A 26,585-nucleotide genomic window follows, 5' to 3' on the forward strand; every position below is an offset into this window, starting at 1 on the left:
CGTAGTAATCGCTTAAATTTCCTTACGTAATCGCCACAATCAGAGCTCCCTTAATTTTTAGTGTAACAAGGAAAGCCCTCGTCCTGTGCTGGTAGTCATAGCGCCGAAGCAAATGTACGTGTGTGTGAGTTTTGATTCTGTGTAAAGTATCTCTCCGTGCATTCTTCCACGGCGCGTTATTAACGGTCTGCTGATAGCGCTGAAACTCAAGACGGGCACAGACAAAGCACTCCGAGTATCGTTGTTCATCTCTTTGAAGTGAGGTTGCGTAGTGGTTCTCAGATCTTAATGGTTCCTCTTGTCCTTAAGCATATGGGACACACTTCTTTTTTTTTTTTCCCTCTTTTTTGTCACTTTCCACTGGACACCGTCAGTCTTACTGACTGCAGCAGATGGAGCAACAATACTGTGGCGGAAACGAAGAAAGCACAGGACGCTTCCCTAGTCAAGCAGCACACCTGATAGGACTGTGTCTCGGTGTGTCTGTGTGCGTATGTTTGGCATCTGTCTTCTCTGATGAATCACTACATGTCTGTATGCAAATCTGATACATGGCCTGCATGATATTATGCAAAAAAAAAAAAAAAAAAAAGATAGATTTCATACTTGAATCTATGTGCTGCAGTTCAGCTTCATGCAGACACAATTAGACTTTGATACTACGCAAATCAAGCATAACATTATGACCACCTCCTGTTGCGACTCATCAGAGAATGGACATGTGTCTTCTGAGGGTGTCCTGGCTACAGGATGTCGTTAATGGGGGGGGGCTTTGGGTCCTATGGGTTGAGAGGAGGGGCCTCTGTGGATTTTTTTATTTATTTTTTTTTTACACAAAATAAGGCTGAAAATCAATAACATAATAAATGTGATGGAGTCTTGCTAGATGTTGCTTGATGGACGTTGCTCACCTTAGTTTCTGGGTCAGCAGCATCAGTTTGAATTTGTCATCCTCACTAAGTGTGTATGGAGATGTATGTGTCAGTGGGGAGACGCCACAGTAAGGGCCAGAAGGTGGCATTAGCTGATAACATTAGTATAATTCACCTCGTGCTGACGGCCATTCCCTTTTATGGAATCCTTGTTTGTTTCTCTCAACCGTTCCAACACAAGAGTTTACACTGAATAGTGTAATCTGTGATCTGCAGCAATAAAAGAGACGTTTCACAGCTGAAGAGGATCAGACAATGAGGTTTTAAATTATGAGTCGGTGACATACGGTGGCCGAGAGAGCTTGTTTTTTGTTTTCGTCTTTTGCTTTTCCGTAGCTCGTCAAATAATCTGACAACGCAGACAATTCATCTGCAGGCTGACTCAATCCATAACATTTTAATGAACTTATTCCGAGCCTTTTTCATCCTTTTATTCAGGTCCTGTGGAAATATTGTCGTTTGTGCGTTTCTATATTTGCTCTTGTTGTGATCATTTATTGACACAAAAAAATGCAATTTAAGTACACATTACTTAAATTGCATTTTTTTTGTGTGAATGTGTGTGTGAATATTTCACTAGTTGAGTTAATGGGAATGTTTTCTTAATTTGCCCGTTTTATCAAGTTGATGACAGAACATACATCCTTTGAGTCCAAATGCAGTTATATTTGTTATGTGATCAGTGAATGTCAATGTGAACGTAACTAGAAATGAGCTTATTTTAAGCTTTCTGCTGTGAAACCTTCCAAACTCCTGGAGACTGCCCGTGGGGTGTACAGTACGTTTTTAGCCAGAGTTTTACACAGTACTGTTGACATTTATCTCAACATGGGAATGTTTCACTGACATGAAGCAGGTGTGTGATTGGACTACGTAGTGAGACACGCGCACACATACACACCGACACACACTACTGCAACACACGCTGGAGTGTGGAAAGAGACTTTCTTCAAAAGATTGTTGTTTTTTCCTTTCTTTTGGCAGCCGCATAGATTTTTATACATTTATTTATTTTTATTTTTTCAAAATTTCATGTGTGTGCTGCTCTGCACTGTAGCTGGATCTCTGATGCATTTCTTTGGTTGTGTTGTGTTGTGTGCATTATGAGTTGGGTTAATCTTCAGTCTGCAGCCTCCCGTTATAGAAAAGTACGTCTCACGAGGTTTCATTGTACGTTACAGCATTTATGATCAAAGTGTCCAGTAAAAAAGAATAAGCTTAAAAATCTCTCATTAATGAATGGAACGTCCAAGGCTCTTTGAATGTGTGAGGTGCCTATAGTCACTTTTAAATACACTTTGATAATTAAATCCACTCTGGTACTGAGAATATAAATATTTCAAATAAAAACGCAAGTGCGCATGCTACAGCAAGCATTTACTATAAATATACGGGAATGAAGCAAAGAAGATGGAGAATAATTGCACGACACTGGGACATGTTTTGTAGCTGTCTGTCGGGGAACTGCCTCGTTGCTGTGCCTCCATTATCAAACATTACGCTCTTGGTTAGTGCCCAAAGGGTGAAAATGTGATTTATACCGTGGAACATACATTCAGCATCTGCTCGGTGTCCGCAGAGACCTGAAACCCCCTCTGAAACTTTAATGTTTCATCTGGTTCTCTGTGCCTCGGCACATACCGGGAGAGGCCGCGCGCTCACAGGGATGCTGCAGGGGATCGCCTCTCTCAAAATGCTGCAGGAGCACCGGAAGCCGAGCTTGGCACGTTATAACGTTATTGACATTAAATCCTGATTATTAGCATACTGACATTTGACAGTAGCGGCGAGGAGAGCGAAGAGCTAATGTGCTCGCGGTGACATTTCCCCGTGGACCTGTCAGGTGAACTCTCGTAGCCCCTGTAGCTTTTCTCATCTCTGTGAGCGCCGCTGGACGAAGGGTCGGGTCACCTCTTCATTTATCCATATCAAGAGACCTGGCATAATGAAAAATTGGCAAACAAGAATATCGTTTTCTGGGTATTTTCTGTATGACGTTATTTGATAACTTCCGATGCCGGAGGCACAAAACATTTAGATTTCTATTTGAATCAAACGTCTCCACAGCAGCATCTTTTGATCAAGCTACTCTCAAGAGGTTCTCTGTTGTCAACTAAGCACAAAAAAAAAAAACAGCAAATCAATTTTTTAGCTTTACCAAGTTTCAGTAAGAACAGAAGCTTTGACCCAGAAAATGAAATATCCACACCCCCGTGAAAGCGCTGCCACCTTCTTTCGGGTGACATCAGAGTTTCCAGCAGTGGTGTCAAATCACGCTGTTGAAGGCCATGAGAATGCTGATTTTATTTTAACTGCGAGGACACCAGCGTCTGCATTCACGCGCTGTTCGAGTCTCATTAAATTAAATGATGAGATCCTACTAAATATGATTTGATAATTAGTATGGCCGGTAAGACTTGTCATAAAGCCAGGAACGGTCAAGAGTTATTTAAAAGGTCTTTTATTGATCTTTACACCGCCTTTAAGACCGGAGAAAATGACAGGAGGGATGACGATAATGACCAGAGAACTGCATCAACCCCTGAGTAACAATGAGCCAGAAAAGTTGCATGGATTAGATTGTACATACATGATATTTGTGTTCTTTATGTAATGGGAGATGAGTTTGTGTTTCTAACTCAATAAATCAATGCTATAACACCATTAACACTGTTCCACCGCATCAATTAATTTCATTAGCGTACGATTTGTCCTCCTCGTGATCCAATAAAGCGGCGGCAATCGATATAACAGACCTCTCTGGTGTTGTGTGAAATGGCTGATGGGACACACATCTCCATAACCCGTTTGCCTCTTCGGTGGAGATGAGCGGGCAAAGTTGTGACCTGTTTTTCCCCCGCCCCATAACACGCAACTGATAAAACTGCAGGCGTTTATCTGTGCAAATTAAAACCGAGTATTTATATTCCTGATTAACCCGCGAGAGCCAGAGGCGTTCGGTGCATGTGCAAACAAATTTTATTAAACTAATCTGAAAACTGAGCCTGCTGCACGAAACAACTGTAACATAATAAGTCATGTAGAATTGAATTGGCTGCTGGTATGTTCGGAGCTTTGCATAGGCCGGCGGAGAAACAGACTGAATGTGCTGGTGATGTGAACTGAAGACAATGTATGAGTGTTTTTTTATACTTGTCACATCAAGTGTCCAGATAAAGAGGCTTTTAAATTCACTTTGGTATTATGCTGACCTGATCACCAATCTTGAAAATATGTTGTGCAGATGGTCCTGAATCTGTCCTGAGTAACTTTAGCAGTTAGCTTAGCTTGCTTGTTAGTATCCATAGACGGCGACACAAATTATGGACTACAAGTCAAACAAAATATTTTTCATTTACATACACTAGTGTTCCACTTATGTGGTTACATGGTCATCCACAAAAATGACCATGTAACCACTTAAGTCTAAAACTGAATTATTATGTTACCTTTTGGTTCTTTTCTCCTCACTCGACTTGATCACAAGGAACTTTCAATCAGACTGAGACAGACAGTATAAACCTTTCATAAAGCCTTCAAAGGGAAATGTTATCACCTAGTAAGCATGTGAAGTCTTGATACAGTTGTTTCTATGTGGTTGGAAGACGTATTGTCTTTTTGTCCATGTGGGGTAAACATCGGGTGATGCAAGATCTTTCCAGGAGGGACAGAAACATGGTGCGTGGAAATAAAAGTTTTGAAAAGATGAGTGCAGCTGTAATTGCTGTGGGCTGTAGAGTTGATTCTGAAGGCAGATGCAGTGGGCTGTACCACTTGCGTGGATGTCAAAAATGTCTGCCCCAATTGATGTTTTCAGGTATGTGGACCCAAGATGCTTTTGTTTACTTCCCACTTACATCAGAAGTTCTGATGAAAAATGATCAAAAATAAATAGCCTGGTTGAAGAAATATCCTGAGCATGTAAACACGCTCGTTGGCGTCGCGCCTTCACCTGCACCGATCAACACGGCTGAACTGACTGAGGCCCAGATAAACTCTGTCGCAGCTTGGTGCACTTTCCGCGTGGCCAATTGAAATTGCCGCCGCTGCTTTTTCCTGAAGTTTTAATGAGGCAGGGAGAATGATGTGTAATTTTGGTTTAATTTTGGAGTCATTCCAGCTGCTGGTATTACAGGTGTGAGATCCCGCAGACCGCTTACTGAGTACACTGAGGCTTCGGTCCATCTTGATCGTTTGTAGGTGCGTCTACGCCGATTCTTTCCATAATATCCAATCTGCTCAAGATGCATGAACTGAGGTGTAAATGGCATGTTTTGTGCCAAGTGTCTATTGTGTGTTACTGTTGGTGCCTCCCCCACACACCTGGGAATGATTGCTCATTCTCTGTGAACGAAGGAAGATGCTTCGGTGCTCTGAGGAAGGCGTATTTGCCTTAACCCACACAGACGCTGGAACATACTTATCCTTGGTGCGTGGAAGCAAACACGCAGAGGGGCTGTTTGGGGGGAATGTGCGTGATGCCGTGTCTGCATTCTTTTGTGTTGGAGTATTTACATTTACATTGCTTTGCTGTCTCACCATAGCCTAATTTGCTGGCTCGGTGCTCAGCTTCACATTTTCGTGACCTACAAAACATGTTTAATTGATGTTTTTAGTTTTCCGCCGTCCCATTTCACAATCCACCGAGGTAAAACTCGTTTTCGTTGCTCAGAGAACTTCTCTAAATCACCTCTAAGCTCAAGCTGACTGGTGGAATTTTCTTATTCGGAGGCACTCTTTGGGAGATTACTCTGAACGTTTTATGAATGCCACCCCGTGCCACATGACTAATTACTTCCTCCCCTCTTCCCTTCAGTATGATCACCAGGTATAATCTAAAAATGCCCTGCCCCTCATGGCACACGATTTGCCATGCCAGGGTTAGACTCTTTGTCATCCGCTTTCTAGCTGCAGCGCTGTGCCGTGCCGTAGCTCAAATAGCAGACTGCTCAAAGAAGTGGAAAGACGTTCCCCAGAGAACTGCGTTGGGAAGTCTGTAGCATCGCTGCTTTGCATTTCCACATCATACTGCGCGTTCTCATGGCATACCCTGCGTGCGCCATGGAGCAGCTCTGTTGCTTTTAATATTTGATATTTCCTATGGGGTCCGCTGTGTGACGATCAAAGATGGAGGCAACCTTGAAACGCCTCCGTCAATTTACGCATGGGGTGTGTGGATGACGGAAAGTAGGTTGATATAAGGGGCTACAGAAGGACCATGCTGAAGACAGCCTGCCTTAAAACACAGAGAAGGGAGCGAGTTGTGTCTAAGGAGTGGGAGGAGGATTCACATCATCAGACCTCATACTGACAACTAATTAAAGCTGTTAAGCCTTTATTTATCACTTCTGAGTTCTGTTATAAGTCTCCCTGCAGTATGTTGTCAGTTCGGATCCTGTTTAAAAAGCATGATGGATCCCTTTATTAAAACCAAAACACACTTTGCATACATGTGTTACTCCGCTGGACCTGTTTACTCCAGGGTCCAATTTAGAAGTTCCTTTTCCCTTTAAATGAGGAGTAATTCACACATATTGATGGGTAACTTCCTCCTGTTTCGCTCTATTATAACCGCACCATAAGAGAGAAACTTGAGTGTTTACCACAGAAATAAAGTACAAATAAAGGTACTCCACAGCACTTTTAGTCCCACAGCCTTTTTTCAAGGAAGCTCAGGGTTGACTGGGCTTCCACTTAGTCCTCATATGAACAACATGGCCAACGAGTCTGTACAAGCTATTACAAAGATGAAATGAAATGGTGACATAACATGCAGTGAGATCTCTACCAATCGATAAAGCTCAGGACTACAAGCCCCATTCTCTGAAAAGTTCTCCTCCTCAAGGAAAGACATTTGGGTTGGTAAAGATATGTCTGGGAAGGTTCTGAAGCATCCAGGTCACAGTGTTCTTTTTTTTTCTTGGATATAGTTGATAAAGATATTTCTTCAGAACTGAATTTGGAGGAAACACCCAAAGGTTCCCACAATGGAAGTTAGGAGCATCATTTCTTTTTGGTGACGTGCCGTTTATAGAGCATTTTGTTGGATAATCTAAGTTATGAGTTAAACCAATTGATGAAAAGGGTAAACATAAGGAGGCAGACTCTGGTAGCCCTAAGTAAAAGGCGTATTTATGTTAATCAGAGTGAAACCAACACGTGAAACATCACTGCTGCCTCTTCTAATCCATATCCTCACTGTTGCAGATTCACTGGTTTAAGCACTTAAGCACAACCAAATACATTCAGACTTTCTCAGTATCAGTTCATTTCTGATGAGTTGAACCGACATTTTACCTCTGAATGCTGCCTCTCTGCTGCAGAGCTGTGCCTACCGGTTGTAGTGGGATGATTGACAAAAAGAAAGAAAGCCTCCAGCTGTTTAGAGGGGGTGAAGTGGGTGGGTTTCTGCTTTACACTCAAGAACGTCCCATAAAGGTTTCATGTGGTTGTGTTTGTGGAGTTCACAGGAGCTGTTTCACTTCATCTCGGTGCTTGTGAAGGAACTGCAGTGTGCGCGGTGATGTTATCAGCTTAGATTATTGGAACATAATGTTGGGGGAACGGGTCCAGAACTAGCCTGTAAAAAGGCCTCATTATGTTTGGCTGCGATGCCGCAAAGCTAAAGAGCTTAGTTTGTTCAACATTTTCCAGTATTCTGCACAGTGTGGTTTAAATTTATACTTTGCCTTCTTGTAATTGAAGTTATCTCACTCTTAAAATATTTAAATATGACGTTATCTATCCACACACATACTCCATAGAAGAGTTGCTGTTTGGTTAGTGCCAATCTCTTTGCAAGTCAGAGTACACTTTTTCTGCTATTTAAATGTGCTATTATATAGGCCACTATATTATCGTCTGTGACAGAGGCTTTTTAAACGCTTTCTGAATTTACAGACTGTCCCATTGATTCCACGAGTTTCAAATGAAAGTCGGAAACTTGGTTATATAGTTTAACCATGTTTGTTATTCTAGTAATTTGAGGCATGTGGACTTTTGTAGGAAGCTTAGATTTGAACTTGGATTAAATTATACATTTGATCAGTTGTAAATCAGAAATGATCAGTGTGTGCCCTGTACCTCGTACAGTTGCTCTATTTCTCTGACCCCAGTGCATCTCCCCTTCTGCACTGATTCACTGAAACACTTGTTTTTCTCTTTGTAATGCAACCTGGAGACAAATGGAAATAAGGATAAAATCACAACAACGTCTAAAGAGGCATTCTGTTTTCACATGGTTGGGGAAAAAAGGTGGACAAATGTAATACTACCATTTTTCACTAGAATTACGTTTGAGGCTGCGGGGCCGTAATAAGGAAACCTAACTGTTTCTTCAATTCAGTCTATATACCTGGGTCGTATTAATTTAGCCTGAACTTTTCAGAGATGGAAGCCCTAATCAACCATTTTCCACATTTGGTCTGAATGCTTTCTTGTATTTACTCCTCACCATAATGTGACTCATTCGTCTCCTGTGAGCTTCCATTTTATTTTCTTACAGACTTTCTTACACACCAGCAAATTTAAATGCTCAAAACACTAGTAACGGCCGCTGTGCTGTAAACCCTTCAGTAAGAACACACCTTTGAAATGGCCAACCTGGAACCTCTTATTGAATTAGGATGAAGATTATGTTTGACTTTAATTCATGAAATCGAATAAAAACTCAGAAGGGTTACAGCGCTAATTTATGCAGTTCAAACTTCACGCTCTCTGAGACTAACTAAATGTAGAAATGAATGATAGATACAGTATTTCCCAACTGCCTTTTGCTTACTCGTTTCACAGTTCCACGGCGAATATATTAATCTTCTGCATCTGCCAAGTGTAAATGGAGCAAATAGATAACAGGAGAGTGAAAGAGACAGGCAAAGTTTCCTGACTTTTAACCAGCGCGGCGAGTAGCTCTGTCTCTGGCACCTCTGAAAGGCAGGCTCAATCCATTAAACTGGCAGTTTGGTGAACTCTGCGCAGCTCTCGGAGCTTCAAAGCGAAAGATATACCCCGACGCTCCCCCGAGGTTCTGATCCCACAGCTAAAGTGGAGAGCTGCTGCTTATCCTACAAGGCTTCATTCAACTTGAAGACGCTGCATGTGCCAAGCAGAAATAAGACTCGCGATTAATGTATGCAGGGGGATCGCAACACTAATTTAATTACAATATGAGACCACAAAGCATCACCCCACAGAGAAAGTGTCATTACAAGATAACTGCGCATCTGTTCCCTGGACGGGCGTAAACACTTTGTTGATGTCTGATCTCTCGGTGTGCATTTGTCAAGAGTCTGGGGAAAAAAAAAAAAAAAAGCAGAGAAGCGTAATGTTTTTTGAAGTTTTTTAAATGCTGCATCAGGAGTCTGCCTAAAAGTGATCATGACATGATACCCTGAGGAGCGCTCGTTATTGCGGTTTTAGCCGCGCTGCCATTTTTAATCACTGTGGGCGGGCGGGTGGAGACAGACGGCAGACTAGCAGGCCCTGTCACCACTCCCGGCCAACCATTCAGGCTGACAAGTGTCACTGTGATACGTTTCTCTGAAACCACAGCCTGACCGCCCACAGGAATACGCTGAACCCCGGTCATTTCTGCAGGCTCTGTCTTGTAAAGGTCAGAAAAGACGCATTAGACAAACACTCCATATCACCCCTTAAGTACCTCGTAAACCTGTATACTGTAGCTCTTTATCCAAGTAAAAGTCCTGCACCTACAGTATCTCATGCTTTTGTGAGAATGCTGCGCCCGCTCCTGAGCATTCAATCTTGGACAAAGCTTTTGGGATCAGGCATTTTCACTCTGTGCCTCCTCCATATAAACCGAGGTTGTTGGATCGTGCTCAGAGAAGACAGCAGGGTCCCTCGTGGTAGCTCGAGCCCCAGAAACAAGCCTCATTACGTAACCACTGGCTAAAACTGCAATAAAATATGCTGCAAAACTCCAACAACAAAGAGGCACATCCTCTACTGTGAAAAATAGCCTTTAATATGTCAGGCATAACACATAATGAGTAAAGATGACGACCCTCGGTGAGGTGATCTGAAACAGTGAGAGTCTTCTCCTTAGATGGGACATAGCTTTTTCCTTTATGTGCTTTGAAACCGTCTCTCTGCTTTTCTCTCAGTTTTAACTAAATCAGGTAGCTCATCTACAGTAGATCATCTCGGTGTTAACCTTTACAGGGGCAGATTTATCACCCAAGTATCAAAACCAGTTATGTATATTTTAATTGCGTTTTGTTCTGTTTCTTTTTTTCTTCTTTCTCACAACCTACACTATATTCTTCCAGCCTGTATGAGTGCAGTCATATAACCTCTGTTGTGCGTTTTGTGCCTCACGGGTGTCCTCATTTCAACCCACCGCATTAAGTTATCCTCTCTGTCTTCCTCGCGTAATCCTTCATCTAAATTGTTCCTCTCTCTTCCCGCCATAATTGATGTTGTTAGCAGAAAATCCATGGAAATAAGGACTGCGATAACCCAGTTATCGAATACATTGAATGAAACCTAAACAATGTAAAAGCAGTACGAACAGATCCGTATTTTAGTCTTTGACTTCCTGGCAAAGCGGAATAATATTTTAAGCTTTGAAAAACTTGTTAAAAAGAAAAAAATAAATTGCACTGGAGCTGCAAGAAGGTGGCATGCCTGCTGTAGCCACTTGAGCTGATCTCCTCTCTAAGTGCTCGTCTTGAAATAAAAGTAGTTTTAGGACTAATTACTACGCACTACAAAAAGAGAAGTAAACAACGTTAAATGGGAACCATACACAGATCAGGCATAACATTATGACCACCTTCCTAATATTGTGCAGGTCTCCCTTGTGCCTCCAAAACAGTTCAGAGGATGGACATGTGTCTTCCAATGGTGTCCTGTAGTGTTTGGTAGCATCATGTTGTTAGCAGGGGGGGTGGGGGGGTTAGGTCCTGTGGGTTGAGGGAAGGGGGCTCTGTGGACCATTGCTAGACCACAAGACTATGTGACATCCACGCTAATGCTATGTCCACAGGTTTCCCAGCAAAACATTGTATTGTCACTGTATGGTTAATGTTATTTACGTCTCCCGTCAGTGGTCATAATGTTGTGACTGTATATAGATTGTGTGTTTGGAGATCTTGGGGAATACTGCTGCTCCAGAGCAGACACAGGATGCAAGGTTTCATGTTTCACCCTTTGTAGTTTTCTGTTGACAAACCATCTGTCAGTCATACAAATGGAAATATACAGTATACTTGTAATATACCTTATATTGTTACAAAGTCACTTGAACACTCGACGGTTACTAGTGTGACTCATCACATTTAGACAGTTTGTTTACAGCCTGCTTATGGCCACACTGGAAGACAGAATCTTTACATATATCCTGCTTTTGGACACATATTTTCAAACTGCATTTATCTCCCCCTCTGCTATCTGTGTGGTACCGTTTTCAAAATCCCATTTGACACGGTAAACAGCAACAACCTCCAAGCTAGCTCCTTACACGACGAAAATGGTAGGATTTAGGACGACGGTTTTAGATCGTGCAGTAAGACAGGTTCGCTTGGTTTCTGGGTGAATGGTTGTGAAGATCTACCAAAAAATATGATCTACCAAATATGTTTACAACATTTCCTGACATGAACATCAACAGTTCATTCTGAGACTTGTTGCTGCAGTTTGGTTAAGCTACTCAGTTTTTTAGTGCTGTTAGTGATTATGGTTTCACACAAGGACTTTAATCATCTCCAGGTCAGTTTCTTATTTATGCAGTGACATACACTGTGGGTGATGTGGCACCAGAGTTTGATAAGGAAACAGTCAGTATCTGTCATGAGTTTAACAGAGTTACAGGAATGTGATGCTGTTGTATCACTGCTGGAGTCAATTGAGTAATGACGTTGATATGTTTTTTTTTTTTTTTTAGTAAAGGATACATGCTCTAAAATGAATAACTTTTTACAATTGGCACAGGTACAGCCTACAGATAACAGTCTGAGCTCCGGGCGATGATTTGAACAATTAGCAGCCTTTTCATTAGAGAGCAAGATGAAAATATCGGCTTCTTGTTTGTTAATTAGCACAGTCGTCTCAGAGGACCAGGGCTATTAAATCAAGTTAATTATCAGCCGGTACCCCATGAAGGTGAAGAATGACAAAAGAACAAGTTGCCAGCAACCTTGGCAATGGATGACGCTTCAAACAAATGTGGTCAACAGACGGCTAAAGACTTTGTGTAAAGCCGGGAGACAAACTCCTTCATTTCTGTCTTTTTAAGGTCAGGCATGCCCCATGTACTACTCCTTAATTCATTATCCTCTTTCTAGAGACATATCTTGTGCAAGTTAACAAGAGGATCCGGCTGGAAATAATGATCCTTTCTTTTCCAAAAGCCATTTCTTTCCTGCAGAGAACATTTTGTTGCAGCAGATGAGTGAAAACATTTTTCACGGTGCAGCCTCTTAAAATGCCAATGTTAGGCATTCAAACGCCCATATGAATGCCTGAAATGCACAGAGAAGAGGTTTTAAAAAGCTCTGCTGACAATTCATAAGAGTGATACGACAAGGACGAGAGAGTAAAACAAGAAACAGATACGAAAATGCTCATTCAGAGGTATCATGGCCTTTAAACTGAATATTTTCCCTGACAAAACATCCTGTTTTCTGACTCTTCTCTTCCTTTATTACTGTAATTTAGATGAAACAAGAAAAATAATAACCTAGATCTGAGGAAGATCTTTGATAGCACGGAACAAAGCAAGGAAAGGGAATGGAGACGAGAGGAACGGTGCCATTCTTTTCCTCTCTTCAGCCGGAAACTCAGAGAGGAAGTGTCAATCTGTCAGAGGCTGGATATAATCTCCTACATTGTGACGCATGGGGCGATCATGGTGCCCTGTCACCGGTAGTCCTTGTCGTTGATTAAGACTTTTCATCCTCCATTGGGCACAGCTCTGGGCCGCCCGCACTTTGTCTTGTGTCATGCGTAATTTCCTCCTCACAGTCTCCCATCTTGATAGTGAGCTAATAGAAACTCTCTCCAGATCTGCTCCTAATGAAGACATATCCTCAGATGGCCAAGCAGTCTCATTTATATTACCAGCCTATCAACTTGTTTTAAGTAGATTAGGCATGTTCTATGCGACAAGGCAAAGAGGGCCAAATGCAAGTGTATGAAAATAATTCATAAAGGGATTTCACAGCCCTTCATTTTCATCCGAGGCTCATCATAGCACGGATAAAGTTTGCTTGATCTCTAGACAATGAGGGGATGAGAGGACTGTCAGTAGAGATTGGAAACGTAATCAGATTGTACATATTCACTGAGCAGATTGTTAGGCTGGAAACTAACCATTATTCTCATGATCGATGAAGCGATTGCTTGATTAGTTTGAAGCACAAAATGTTTCCCAAAACATATTAAGTTTACATTTACATTAAACAAAACAAAGAAGCAAATCATCACGGTTTAAACATAGGTCTTCAACAGGGGGTCCACGACCCCTAGAGGGTCTGCAGAGGTACTGCAGGGGGTGGTCTCAAAATCTTTGGTTGATTAGACATTTTTCATATATTTCTTTAAATACACATTAACATGTATCCAACATATTTTAGTAAGGGGATAAGTGATGGCTTAATACTGAATACAAAATGATGATAATAATAATGTATATTTATAAATAGCACTTGGCCGAGTTTAATATAGAACACATATAATAGGTCGGGGTTAATCTCTCATCAGCTTGGCCTGAAAAACGTTGAAGACCCCTGGTTTAGAAGTTTAGGACCCGCCTAAAATTTCTCACCTGATCAATCAGTTATTAAAATATAACAACATTCTATAAATCAATAAACCAGGCAATAATTTCAAATATTTATTGTGTTGTATTTATTTAAAATACTGAAATCAGTCACCTAGCAGATGATCACGGGGACTGTAGAGTGTAGGTGGCACATGTACGACGCTATCACAGCACATGTAGAAATGCATTACTACACGAGTTACCTCGAAGCTTAGCATGTTGTCCTTTGAGGCGGTGTGTATTCATCACTACGGTGGCTGACCTCAAGCAGACTCACATTAACTCCTAATGATCCTGTGCATCCCACACAATAAGCTCAAGGGAACAGGCAACTCTGTGTAGCAGAGCATCGCGTTTATGGGGTTTGTTAACCAATATTACCATTAATAATTCAGCACGGCCCTTTAATAGGTAAATGTTTGTGTAAGTCGTGTGCGTTCACCGTTAATGTTCCATGTTTGTGAATCCCTGTAGTGTGCTGTTGTGTAAGTACACATTATGTCCCAAAGATATTCAGTCAAACTGTACTTAAAACAGAAAATTCCAAGACTGAATTGGAGACTATTTGGCAGCATTATTTAAAACAATTACGCCTGAAATAACAATTAATCGACTATTAAATTAGTTATAATACTAATTCTCTTCTGCTCCATTTATGGACTCGTGAGCTGATCATTTCAGGTCTATTTCTTTCACCTTACAATCAAAACATTAACGATGATTGAGTTCTTAATAAAATAAAAGTCCACTGTCTGCTCTAATCCTCCTGTTTGCGGTCAAGTCATGCTGAACAGCGCTGAACTGTTGTGTAAAAAGCGAGGCCTCCAGCTATTTTATATGTATTGTTTAATGATCTGTGACCTGAAAGGATAAGGAAAGTGTTGAGCTTCATTCAGACATTGATGAAAAACACTCTTTAATTTTGGCAGTATTGGGGGATTGTGATAAAAACAATCTCATCAGTCTCACAAGTACAGTTAACAGAACTGAAGACTCCCACTAGATGTCTACTCATATTATAGTGCTACATATCACTGCAGTTAACAATTGATGAGAGGCATTCTCAGCTCGTTCTTCTTCAAAATGTGAAGCTATAGATTAAAATCTGTCAGAAATAACAATTCCCAGGCCATATTACTCTTGGATTGCTCACAGGTTCACATTTGTTCTCGCGTTGGCTGCTGAACACACTCTGGGTAGTTTCTGTTATTATCAGGATAAAACATCATAACATTACATTTTTGGGATTTTATTTCAGGTTCACATTGAACACATTGATTGAAGTTGTTAGACAAGTGAAAAGTAGGACTAGGTAATAAGATGCTCCTTTGCACATTAAAGTCCCCCATTCACTGAAAAATACATGAGAATTATTCGAAATGTGCACTTAAAAATACGATAATTACCATTATTCAGTAAAACTAACCCATTTAACTAATGCATTACTATATTTTACATTAAAACACTGATGATGATGATTCATCGGTGCGTGTTTGGACGGTTTAATTCAGCTTTCAGGATCCAGAGACAGCAGCCTCAGCTAGGTAGCAAGAAGTGAGAAATGTGAGAAGTTTAAAGGGTGAATTGTTGTACCTGCTCCAACACTGGTAATTATAGCTCACATTACTGAGTGTAATGTGGTAAAATGTTCCTCTGACATTCAGTGGACAACAAGTTAACATTCAATACAAGGACGGAAAATAATACTTAAGTACGGACTGACACTGAAATGAAACTGAAATGAGGTTTTTCCCTCTGAACATTCACCCTTATTAAAAACTCACTTTATTAAATCCTGTCCTGATTGGCTGCTTGGAAATTCTTATTTTTGGTTGCCCAAGTTGTCGCATTGGATGATCCAAGAAGCTGGAAAGTTGTAATTTATTTTGCACCCTGTGGGCAAATGCAGTGGTCTAAATTCCAATAAACATCTCCGCTACGCCATTACATGCACCACTCCAGAGATTATTCCTGAATTCAACCCTGTGGTCATTTATGTGTAGAGCAACTTTAGAGGAAATGTGTTGTGTGTTGGACTCGGTGGATGCTAAACCCTGCAAACACATTAACTTCAAAGAAAACTCAGCTACACACATGCATTAAACATCAGCCACTGAACCTCTGTTGCCATCACTGCCTCGGTTTGAATGTAGGGAAAGGCCACCACACAAGGTGAGAGAATTACACGGGAAGTCAAGCCGAACTCTGTAGGCAGAAAAAAAAAATCCATGATAGGGAAAGTAATGATATGAGTTTCTGATGAAGCTCCGGCCACGGTTCTCCTCCTCCTTGTAATTGAAACAATGCAGCGGGGTAGTAGAAAGCAATGGCACATAATGCATAACAGTGCAATGGATGTATGGGGTGTAATAGATCTTGAAAATGGCAGTCTGATGACAGAGATGGAGCATTTCATTAGGAAACCTGAGTTGGAGCCTGTATGGGTGGTTACTGGTGCTGTGATGAAAGACTGGCAGTTAAGAGTGCCCACGCAGTGCACCTGGAAGATGGCCTTTTGTTCACACAATACCCTTAATTAGACGTTCTGAGAGCCAGCGCCGCGTTGGATATAGATGATAAAATACCTGTACTTGTTGAGCTCATGTTATAAAACAACCAACATCTAAGGGAATCTGTATTTCTTCCTCCTTTATTTTAATAGTATCAAGAGTGATTGATTAGTTAATTTAATAACTAATTGTTTTAGTGTGGATCGAGGTAAATCACACAAAATAAAAGCAGGAGGTCAGAAAACAAGCCACTGAGAGCAGTTCATGATCCAAAAACCTACTACTACTGCTGTACAAAAACAGTTATGACACACAAGAGTACATTTTCTGTTCATATGGAGCAATTATTGTATGCATATATGGGTTATTCAGATATTTATATAGCAATTTTAAAAGGAGAATGTGTGCTCTTTTACTTGCAGTCCACAGTATGTCCGTGGAACCAGTAGAAGTAATCTAGCGAAACACTCCCATATATCAAATCCACTCCATACCATGTACTAATATTTCTCTACATGGGTAAGACATCCAGAGAAGAATAGCCCAAGGCATTGTAGAGCTATTGCTGTGTTTGTGTACGTGCGCGTTTGCGTGTGTGTCTATGCGTGCTTCAGCTTCATGCTGCCAAGTTATGAAGCAGCCGGGGTCTGGAATCGTGTTTGTATTGACTGAGGAAAGTCTACAGTGCTCCCATTACAGCCGCGCTGTAAACAAAGCCCGGACACAGTGTGTAAGTCAGATGGGCTGCAGGTACCGTGAATCGCGAAACAAACGTGGTTCACAGCAGCTTATTAAAGAGCCTGTCCACACTTGGCCACACAGCGAGGCTGTCATGGGTTCGCTTTTTGTTGTTGCATTAATTTTACAATGCATAATTGTCTTGACATAATGAACACTCCTGTTGTTTCTATTGAAAGTACATTTTCTACAGGCAGTAAAAAAAAGAAAAAAGAAAGAAAGAAAAACACTGGTTTAAATGTATTCAAGGATGTTCTTTGTGTTCTTGGTCCAGCTCAGGGAGTGATGGAGTAAATCCATTAACAAAACATTGTTGAGTGGAAACAGGAAACGCACACTGACCTCATTGGTTAAAGTCTAGTGCTTTTTGTTTTTTTTCACCTGTGTAGAATTTTTGCTTTATAATGAGTTTTTTGGTTATTTTCCAACATACCTTGGAAGTTAATTGGATTTACAAAGTTGACGATTTTTCAAACTGAACCCGAACATGCCAGCAAAATGTTCACTGTCAACATGTGTCGTTGTATATGTCACATAAAGGCCCTGACACAGCATGATGATTGTTACATGTTAGACCAGGTCAGGGTTAGGCAGCTGTGAGTATTTAAATAGTACTGTAGAGAATGGAAATTTATGATTAATCAATAGTTAAAGCAACAGTCTGGATCTAATCTATAACATCGTGGTTTTTGAGTGGGACTTTTGAGACTTGAATCATGAGCCAAATCACCTTAAACACAAAATATTTCCCCCTCAAATGTTTCCTCAGGAATGTTTAGCGTTGAATATTTCGTTTCACCATCACTGTTTCTAGCAGCTCTCATGCACAGTGTTTATAAAAACTCTATTCTCTGGTGTACAGTATATGTCTTTTTCTTCTGTTTGTGGAAGAGAGATGCTGTTTCTTGGCCATCCCTCCAGATCCAGCCCAGTGTACCTGCATGTTTGTGATATGAGCTACAGAGAATAATTCCCCACTTACAGGTGTCAGACATGAAAACTGGGAACGGTAGACACGGTTCCCCTCTCGCTGCCTCTGCATTAGTAATCAGGACTTGGTGTAAATACAGACATCTCATTACCAGTGAGCTGAAGTGAGGTATCGAGGAAGGGCAAGGGCAGTGACAAGGATTCTCTGAGTAATGGGCTCTAAAAGATCAGCACGCCATTAAGTGGACCTGCGGTGCGCATAGTAGCCCTACCGCCCCATTATGAGGCGAAACACAACCAAGTGAGACAACTAAAGCCTCTAATGGCAGTCTCCCTTTACAATTTAACGTTGTTAAACACAGCTCTGTGGATGCTGTTGAGGAGTGCAATATGATTGCCAGTCTGAACTATTGACAAAGAGTGAAGGAGACACTGAATAAAACATTGTCCTGCAGGGTTGTTTTAATTGCTTGCATGTTTTATTTGAGCTAATTTGCACCGGCCAATCACCAGTGACCTGGGGAAACTCGCATGCACTCCTGAGAAGTCAATATGTTAATGCATTTTGCTCAGAAACAATGACATTGTGCTTCCTCATACTTACCCTGGGCATCCTGTCTGGCTTTGTTTATATTCGATTGTGGGGACTGGACTTAAGCAAAGCAAGCAGAGCATGGGATTGCAATTAATCATGTCCAGCGTCCGCCATCACTGATACCTATACGGGTCTTTGAGCCAGTGAGGTCTATAGGAAGAACGCTTATTGCATCTGTCTTCCCCAAAGACATTTGCAGGCTAATGAGAATATCTGATCTGAATGGTGGATCCATATGCTTTCACTGTGGAGCAGAACAGGAGCGAAATCACATTACCCCCTGGTGCATGATGTTTCTACAGGATTTGATTTGCATTTGCAACCTGCCTCGTCACAAACACTGGCTGAAAAGTTCCGCGACTTTATATTAATTCAGAAGTTACTGCGGGAAGCTCGCGCGTATACCATCCAACTGACCCTTTAATTGAATATTTCCAAGAGGAGCCAACCACTGTGACTCACAAATTGTAATCAAGGCCAGGAATAGCGCACGGAGAGATGGGTGGCTGTTGACTGCAGGATTTAGGAACTCAGCAGAGCCTTCCCACTGCTGCTGGCAAGAGATTTCTGCCAGGCGCTCGTGTGCAGAACAAGAACTAATCTGGAGTGGTCTGTTGCAGCTAAAAGGAACTGGCCCTGGAGTCACGCTTTGTGGGGAGAGTGGGGATAATTTCCCCCACTCATTCCTTCAATTTTTTTATTGCTGTAAACCTCTAGAACATTTTGCTAAATACTGAAAATCGGTATTCAGGCTTCTCCTCTTGACTGCCTGTTCAGCCTGAAACAAATTCATTAACTCATCTATCAATCCAAGGCCATTACCTGATACACAATCAGATCCGTCCCTGTTAAAATAAGTTGTTAGATTGTCTCAGCGTCTAACCAAAGTCAGATTTCTTCCCGTTCAAATTCACAGAAGAAGGAATGTTTTGTTTAGGCTTTACGCCTGACTGTACGATACGATCGGTTTGATTGCACAAAGATTTGGTTTTTAACGCACTTGGGCGGGAGTTTGTGGGCTCCAGTCGGAATATACTCTCATACATATTCATGAGCAGTGGGCAGGCCTTTAGACTGACAAAGAAAGTGGGAAAATGCCTCAGCTGACGCACTGGGAATATCAATGAAAAATGCAGATGTGGGCCCCCTTTTAAACACAGGCCGAACATTTCTTTATGGGAATGAGACAATGGAGGGCGGTAGGTTGTCAGCGAACAACCGGCACGATTACGAGCCCATATGCAGCTAATAAATTAGCCTCCAGGGGGTGTCACGCACCGCGGCCGCACGTGACATTTTACAAAGTGTGACGCGATGGTATTTTATTTTAAGCATGCACGCAATCCTCCACGTCCACCATAATATAAATTCATGGCGCAAGGGATGTATGGAACTATTAAATGTTTATACCGTAGCCTCCGTAAAAAGTTATTATTGTGGTAAGAATATTTATGTTCCGTGAGCATGAAGATCATGCTCTTCGTTCAAATCATCGCTTGAAAACAAACTGACTCGCTTCAGGTTGCTATGGTGACCGATTAACCATAGTACAAAGCTGTGCAGTTAACACAAAACATACGAAAAATAGGTCCTGAACCAGATGATCTTAAACCAGCTCGCTGAAAGACAGCTCAGTGGCTTCTCCATATCCAAACCAACAGGTAACCAAATTAAAGGATCGTATACTTCATTCGGACTAGTGGCGGAGCATGAATACCTGCATGAAAAAGTAGCTGATTTATCCTTTTTTACTGACACCAAACAACACAAAGCAATTACTGACACTGTCTTTCTGAGATAAATGACGACAGGAGTCATTTCAGCAAATCACACACACATAAAAAAAAGACATTTGTTCTAACAAAGCCTCCTAGTGGTTCTTGCCTGAGTCAAAGGACGTAATGGTCAAAGGAGGCTATTATAAAGTCTGCACAGGGAGGAGGCCGGGGAGGATAGATAGGACAATGAAACATGTAAACACAGGAGACTACAGTTTCTCTTTTCATACAGACAATTAAGGGGGTTTAATCTTTCCTAATCTTACTTTAACCTCAGATTTTTCTTTAATAAAACTTCCCTCAATCCTTATTTTTTGCCCCTAAACCTAGCTAAGTATTTTTTAATTACATCACTATGAGCTGCCAAAACAGATTTATCCATAACAGACCGATTCTTGTGGCTGAACCTGCATAAATAACGTTTCTTCGAGATGACTGAAAGTATCCTGATCGGAGACTTAAATGTTTTCACAGCGGCATAATAAAAGGATCCCATGTACAGCATGTGCCGCAGTGCATCAGTCAGAATATCTTGTTTGAAGCAAAGTCCAAGAAGATGTTATTTATTTTTTGCGCAAAGTGGTTCTGCCAACTTGAGAGCACAAAATCTGCCTGAAAATATAACCGGAGCAGTTTTATTCCTTAGTGTACTGACAACACTGGATTCATTTAATAGAAATAATGTGATCAAGAGGCACTTGACAGTGCTTTGAGGAAGACGACAGTATCACATGTTTGCATGGTTTTATTTTGATATTTCTGATTATTAACAGAATACTATGTTCATGCAAATGTGGCCACATGATTTGGAAAGAAGGGGAAAAAATGCCCTGCGCAGGTTGCATTGAATGAATGGCACAAAAAGGACCTTAATTTTTCTCTGAATGTGTGCGCTTTCAAGCCTCAACAGAAAGAGGACACATTCATTTTCTGATGACGACAACCTATTTAATGTCCTCCCAAAGCTGCAGCCATGACAGCAAAATGCATGTATGGCCCAGATGCTTGATTAATTTGACATTGTCAACACTATCACTAGAAGTGCAGACAGAATGAGCAGCTCCTGTAGTAAAGCCTGTTAACCAGCCGCAGTTTGTTCTTGGTGCTGGCTGACGGGCAGGGCGCATGCAGATGTCCTTTATCGCTGTAATTTGGAATTCATTCTTATGGAATTTGGTTTAGAAAATTTGAGCCAAATCACAAGCGTCCCCTGTGAAATTACACTTTAATCAAACGCTAATCAACAAATCTGTCAATTACGCAGCAAAACCGACACCCAAGGAAAAGCACCATGTCCCCATTGGAAACCATGTGTGTCATGAAACCATTTACAAATATTGAGGACTGAGCCACCGAACCAGGAAATTAAGAGGCTTAAATGGGAAAGGAAGCGCTGGTCAGTTTTGTTTGCAGCAGCTGATGGCCAAACCACCGCCGACACTTTATTTTATAAAGTAATTAAACAAACCATGAGCTTGACTGAAGGCTGAACCAAAACATGGCATTGTCTGAGTTATAACAGGTGTATTTGCAGTACGTGTCCGTCCAACTCTTGACTCATTTGAACAAAATCTCCCCCTCAACAGGAGACAAATTAAATCCTATTTAAAAATTAATCCTGTTTCGCAGAGGGCAGCATGCGGCTTTATGATATTTGATACGACGGAAAGATTAACTCGACGTCTTGTCAAATGTGTCTCCTATATGACGGACTCTCTTGCTGGGATGGAGAGATTAGTTGCCTCATTGTTTGCGTTGTAAATCTTGCAAATTAACCGGAGTGCCTGTGGATGTCATCTCTGATTAGTGTCAACAGGCGTCTAATGAAGATGTCCAACCTGTAGGCGTGTTGCGGCGCTCATTCACTCACTGCGGTGAGAGTTTATTCACGTTTTATAGCTCAAGAACATCTGGTCTTTAATGCACTGTCAAAGAAAAAACTTACGAAACAAAACTTCATGCGTCCGAAGTCTGCAACAAAGCGATTTCACCAGAAGACACACACGGAAGAAATGACTCAGCTTTAAAAAAGAAGAAGAGAGAAACGCTTGTAGGGGGATCACAGAGACGAAACAAATCAGCAGTTCAGAAATAGGATTGTGTTGAGAGTGTGAGGAATGGGCCTGCTGTTGTTTTGGAGATCATCAGACTGTGGTGTGCGCGGCAAGGCCACACAGACGGCCCCCCTGATGAACAGATGGACGGCCAGGAGGAGAAAGTAGAGGAGGTGATCCAGATTGTGGACACTCCATGATCAGGAAGCAGTGATAAGGAACAACAAAGGATTGGATCTCTAAAACATGTCCAACACACTGAGAAGGCCGCCGTCCCCCCCCCCGTCTCCCCTCGTCAGTCGGTCCCCTCGCTGTGAGTTTGGACGCTGACGTATGCGCTCGCCTTCGGCTCCGTGTGAGAGGGGAAAGGAAGAGAAGCGCACGGGGAAAGTAATTCATCCCGCCCTGTTCCTATAATGTCACACTAACTCACAGCAGCACGAAGAACGAATTGCGAAAGACGGAGGAAATGACAGCAAACATATCCTGGATGATTTTCTGGGCGGGGGGAGAGCATTATCAGGTCTGGAATGGATTATAGCGCAGCGTAACCCATTGGGACGTAAAGTTTAAAAGTAGCACGGTTTGTGCTGTCAGTCTGTCTCTTCTCCACGCTCTGATTCTTAATGAGACGCTTTGTTGTTTCTTGCAGAAAGTTGTTAATGAGGAGAAACGCTGGATACCGTCTTGTGACATCAGAAACTTGGAGAATTTGCAGGTACACTCAAAACTGTTCAAGCGTCCCCTTCAAAGAATAGGCGTTGTAAGGTTTTTGTTGGGTGAGGCATTTTTCGAGCAGTCAGCAATACATTCAGCAGTTACTGTTCTTTCTTTGAACTGGGCCTCTGGGGCTGCACTTCCTCTTAGATTGCATACAGATCTCACCTCCAGATTGGCAGCCCCTAAATTGATCTATGGCCTGAACCCTAACCTCGGGAACCAAAACCGAGCGCGGAGCTTTAATTGGTGGATCTTGTCGGGGGGCGGCGCGCAGCTTCGGTCCAGGGCGGAAAAAGGTCATGACTGCAAATTTGCACGTCGAGTCTTTTGGGAAATTACAGTGGCTGACATTTATTTATTTCTCAGACGCAGTGTTAGGAGGAGAGCGTGTGAAGGCGGCACACGCAAGAGGTAACCAACAGATGAAAATCCAGAAAATCAGGATAATAAAGAATAAATATGCTGCGATGAAGTCCACATTTTCTCTCCATTTTTAAATCACAGTCAGCAGCGTGTGACTCATCATGATTTTGGATTAGCAGGTATAAAAGTGTTCAGGCTTTCAGAAACACTCTGCTCTGCCAAGAAACCGCTCATTTTTATTATCATACGAATGATAACAAATGTACAATCCAGCTGACTTCATGCAAGGATGGATTTGTCCACAGTGACGCATGATATAAGCCTTGTGAAGGTTGGAAAAAAAAAACAAAAAAAAAACATTCTCCTGGATAACCACTACTGCACACGTAGGCTGCTGAAGGAGATTTGCACTCCAGACAGTGTGATATTACTCAAAGGGTTCAGACTGGGAGGAGAATTAGTGCTGCAAATATTCAATGAGTCTCATTCTGACTCTGAGAATGAATGTATGAATAAAGAACAGGGGAAGGGTAATTGCAGTGAAGGTTCAGTAACAGGTTTCAACGCTTGTTTTGGGGCCTTCAAAAGATTCCAGGCGCTTAATGAAATTGCTTCATTTAAATGTTAGTGGCCTGGTGGAACATTTCTGTGCGGTGACTGCTGTTTTCAAGAGGCGTTCAGGGAAACTCTGACTGGTCTTTTGTAGGCTGCTGTCATTTGTTACCAAATGGATTTCACTTCTTGTTGTGGGATTTTTTTTTGGAGAGAGTCGCTTCAAATGAAATCATTCTCACTTACTGAAATCCAGTGAGGCATTTGAAGTAGATGAGGATGTTTGACTGTGGAGAGATTTAGAGTGGAACCAAATAAAAAAAAACAGACCCGAAAATAAAAACAAAATAGAGAGTGGAAATAGAGCAAATCTACTGAACGTGACTCTGACAGAAAATGAAACGCTTCGTATCAGAACAAACAGTGTGTGCAAACAGATTCCTTTGGGAGGAAGCAGCTCAAACATTGAAGAAATAATTCTTTGAATGCCTCACCATACTGAACTGAGCATCATGAGTAGGTGCCCGCCAGCAGCAGAAACGTGAGCAGCAATGAATGCGTTCTCTGGCAGAAATGCATAATCAAGTGAAGCATTATAACCCGTATGACCCGCCAGGGCGGCATGTCTCACTTGAAATGTATTAAATGCAAAGATGGATTCGTGCAAAGAACCTGGTGTCGGCGCGCAGTGCGTCTTGAGAATGGCACCAGTACATACCACTGCCCTAATTGAATTCCATTAGTTTAAATTGACCGTCTGTTTTCATCTGTGCGTTGATGAAAACAGACCTAGTAAGGAACAGCAGCAAGCCAAGTGGAGCGGGGGAAAAAAAAGAGAGAGAGGGGCTTGCAGAGGAGGGGGCTCCCATAGTTACAGCTGATGAAAGGGTTCATTGTGTAGTGAAGTCCCCTATCGGCTTCGCCAGAAAACGCCAGCCTCATTCTTCCCCCAAAAGCCTTTCAGCAAAGATGATTCATCTGTTGAGTCTGTGATCAGAGAACAGCCACAACCCCCCGACACGGGGCTAAACCTTGCAACGCACGCATACGCACCAACATTCGTAAAGAAGGGGTTCGTAAAGTCCCAATTTTCGATTGTGCTCAGTATGAGAAAGCCACGACAAGACAAGAACCATGTTAACTGTCCCTACTTTTTCATGATGAGGCTCTCACTATAAAGCAAACCAACATGCTCACAAGTAATAGGCAAACAGGCTGTGTGTTTGTGCGGCATACTCTCACATACAGAAGCCACAACACAGCTGCGTAACTCTGTGATGCATGGCTGTCATACCACCTCTGAACCCACACTGAAGCAAACGTGGTAAACGTCACGCTTACCTTTTAATCCTTCCGATGCAAGTGAGCTTAAAGTGGAGGAGGAGAACTTCTGCGGTCACTGATCTCGTCCAGTTTGGTTTCTTTTCCTTCCTGCGCCTTTATTTTCAGCGTAAAGCTCCAGTCAGCTCTGGACTCCCCTGCTGTTTGAACGCTGCTTGCCAAACGCGCCACACGGATAAAGACTCAAAAGAAGACAGATATGGGGGGTGAAAATGCACGCGTCAACTGTTAGATGTGGGGGAAATAAGGCGCAGATGCGACGTTAACTCCCAGACTCGAAGCTCGAACAAATCTCCCGTCTCTCGATCAACTCCGCCGCTCAGACGCTGTCCAGAAGCGAGTGGCGCTGAATGAGACTCCAGAGGTTGCAGAGACCACCCCCTACTTTTCCTCCTCTTCTTCTTTATGTTCTTCCCTCCCACAGCTCGAGACTGTGCTGTGAATGTTCTCTTCTTTCTTAAAGCGCGACTAATTAGATCTCCACTAAAGGGAAATTTTATGCAGCACGGACACTGGCAGCGCACAATAGTTATTAAAAAATAAAAAAATAGGGGGAGGGGGCGGTGATTGCGTAAAATCGCCTCTTGGTGAATTACATTGAGATCAGCTGCATTTGAAAAGCAGATCAATACGTTAAGCCCGGGGTCGCGTCTAATGAATCGTTAATTGGAATCAGACAAAAGAGATGGATGTTTCATCCTGAAAGGGACAATTCGTGTGATCTGAGCGGATTTCACGCAGCTGGAGAGTCATCTCAAGAGTTTTGAGATCGGAAAGAATTGGCTCAATCCCAACCTGCAACTGTTGAGATTTAAAACTGTAGCCACTCTCCCGACCGGGTGTACCTCTGGCTCTCGCTTTTTGCTGACACCTGCATTTAAGATGCAATATATAACGATGCGGGCACACACGGGGTTTTAAAACATTATTGGCAGTGAGGCGCTGAGACGTCTGGTCCTAAAGGGCCGGTTTAGTGAAAAAGTGTGCGTGATCCTTGCGGATGTGATGTGGTCTCTGTCTGATGCTTTATAGAGTTCTATTGGCTGAGGTTTAGGGATTCACCTGGTTAAACAGCCCGTGCGGGCCCCTCTCCGGGTTTAGTCTTCCTCTGAGTGCAGAGTGCTCTAATTCACTATTGAATTTCATTCTTAAGGCGCCGACTAGCGCATATTGAGCTCCACTGCCGCCGCACCTTGGCGCTGTCAGTCTGCTCGTGTGAATACTGGAGGAGCCTGTGAAGTTTCTGAAGCTGCTCATCCACGCCACGCACGCGTGCGTTTCAATCACCCGT

The 26,585-nt window shown here is 42.2% G+C and overlaps 1 protein-coding gene across 2 annotated transcripts in view; it reads right to left on the reverse strand.

The window, feature by feature from the left end:
• Window positions 1-25,743, reverse strand: part of LOC125021174 (metabotropic glutamate receptor 4-like) — a 162,752-nt gene extending 137,009 nt beyond the window's left edge. The window contains exon 1 of one of the 2 annotated variants that reach the window (XM_047607133.1): window positions 25,295-25,743. The gene's annotated coding sequence lies outside the window, so the exon portion shown is untranslated. The remainder of the gene's footprint in view (window positions 1-25,294) is intronic. The other variant, XM_047607124.1, reaches the window with a different exon arrangement.
• Window positions 25,744-26,585: the final 842 nt, after the last annotated feature.

The sequence above is a fragment of the Mugil cephalus genome, chromosome 1, assembly GCF_022458985.1.
Source record: "Mugil cephalus isolate CIBA_MC_2020 chromosome 1, CIBA_Mcephalus_1.1, whole genome shotgun sequence".
Lineage (NCBI taxonomy): Eukaryota > Metazoa > Chordata > Actinopteri > Mugiliformes > Mugilidae > Mugil > Mugil cephalus.